This window comes from Sinocyclocheilus rhinocerous, unplaced genomic scaffold, assembly GCF_001515625.1.
Source record: "Sinocyclocheilus rhinocerous isolate Xijiao unplaced genomic scaffold, SAMN03320098_v1.1 scaffold4820, whole genome shotgun sequence".
Taxonomy (NCBI): domain Eukaryota; kingdom Metazoa; phylum Chordata; class Actinopteri; order Cypriniformes; family Cyprinidae; genus Sinocyclocheilus; species Sinocyclocheilus rhinocerous.
The window spans coordinates 297,045-299,153 of record NW_015639763.1 but is presented as its reverse complement, the minus strand read 5'-3'; the positions used below and the strand labels follow the sequence as shown (position 1 = coordinate 299,153).

Here is a 2,109-nt window from a genome sequence, read left to right as displayed (position 1 = left end):
GACCTTTTTTTCCAGTGGCGTATAGAGGTTTGTGTATTTTTATTTATATTATTTAAAAGGGTCTTTTTGAAGTGTCTTTAATTTTAACCTGTGATATTGGCAAGTTCTCTTCACATTTGAGAATTATTATAGGCAACAGCACAGGCAAAAGCAGCAGTAGTGCAAAATAACAGCTATCAGAAGACTTACCTGTGGCAAAGGTTCTGCTTTCTTGCTGTCCATTCCTCCGACTATGATAATGTTAGGCATCAACGGTCGTGGGAATTCAAAGGCAAAGTCAGAATGCACAAACCAGAGAGCTGCACGGCTCATGATCTTCACCATTGATGTTTTTCTCTGAAGTACTTGTGAGGCGATCTCATCTGCACGAGCAAACATACGCTCACAAGCCATGGGCTGAAGAAGAGTCCTTACCAGGTTCACACTTCTTTGCCAAAGATTCATGCGGTCAGTAAAATGAGTAAAACCTTGTGGAACATAAGAAGCTGGAGCTGGGCATTGACTGGCAAGAGCGTCAGCACCACAAGGATGGCTTGTTTGTATATAAATGGCTGGAATTGAGAGAAATTCGCCAACAATAGGTCCTGTAGGCTCAAATGGATCTGTGAGAATCGCATCAAAGTTGTACTCTTGCAGCTTCTTCATTAAGTCCTTGTTGGAGAGCAAACCCTCAACATTCCGGGTTATAAGAACATTCAGCAGATCCATAGTATTGATGAAATTCTGAAGCCTGGCCAGATCTGTAGATACATCTACACTTGTCAGAGTAGTAACACCTGCATTCACTTGCTCCTGTAGCTGGGCCTTGGTGTAGTTCACTGGATATGTCAGAGTGGTGGTATGCTGTGATGGACCCATGCTCAAACTCGCTTCTGGGATGACGACCACCACCTGGTTTCCTCTACGGCCGAGCTCCTCCACCAAAGGCTTCATGCCTGTCCAGTGGCTGCCATCTGAAGGAACTACTAATAGCTTCCCAGCCTCTGCTGATCCCAGGCAAAAAAGACACAAGAACAATACAGAAGCAGCCATTCTATGATTCATAATCAGCAATAATTACAAGCATGTATGCTGGTAGTATTGCTTGTCTTAAAAGTCTGAGGCTTTTAGAGGCTTTATCATAAAAGGGAAGTTTCAACACCCAATCAAAGGTTGGGCCTGAAAAGATCACAATCTTCATTCTTCAGCAGCAAAGCATGCCCTTAGCAGAGTGAGAAAAGTATCCAGATCTCATAAATGAATAAAGCTGAGTGATATTAAGCAAAGATGCAGCTGTCTGCATTGATGTAGACTTCCTAAATTCAAGAAGATTATAAAGGCAAACTTTTTTTTTTTTTTTTTTTTTTTAGATAACATGCTCTGGTGAATCATTCACAGCAAGACCAGAACATGCTGATTCTCTTCACATTTGCAGTTGATGACAGGCAGCAGCAGCAAAATCAGCAGAAGTGGCAAAATGTTTTGTGACTAATGCAATGAAATGTTGACATTTTAAAGTGAGCCTTTTTGGTGCAACTGTATGCATTTTTTTAAAACTTTTTTTAATGTAGATTTGATAGAAATTGTATGTTGAGATAGACTCTACACTGAGTTTGGTCCTTGCTTAGTTAGTATGCTTATTATACTATTTTTTAAACTTTATCACACCAATTTATTCCTTTTCTCACCTAATTTTCATCCTCACAGTCTGCACAATAATCAAGAAGTTTTTTTTTTCTTTTTATATTTAACAGAAAATACAGAGGGAAGACTTTGAGCTCACGTGAGTACTCTAGTAAACTCTAACAAACAAAGCACATCAACCAAGCACATTTTTGCAAAGTACTTCGACCAGTTAGGTTACTTATTATCTCTTATGAAATGCACATGGCCATGTTTGCACTGAAGTGGGGACCCAAACTATGTGAAATGTTTTGGAATATGGTTATCTGACAAAAAGGCATGTTCTCTTCATGCTCTGATAGCACAGGTATGATACTAGAAATAACATGCTGAAAGGAAAACCTAATCCTATACTGGCTGTTTATTAAATGTATGTAATGAAAGCATCCACTAAGTGAAGTAATGTAAATGTAGTTGACATCTGGTGTTTCTTACAGTACATAGTCA

The 2,109-nt window shown here is 39.2% G+C and overlaps 1 pseudogene; it reads right to left on the bottom strand.

The window, feature by feature from the left end:
- Positions 1–126: 126 nt before the first annotated feature.
- On the bottom strand, positions 127–1,267 carry LOC107751614 (UDP-glucuronosyltransferase 1-5 pseudogene; annotated as a pseudogene).
- Positions 1,268–2,109: the final 842 nt, after the last annotated feature.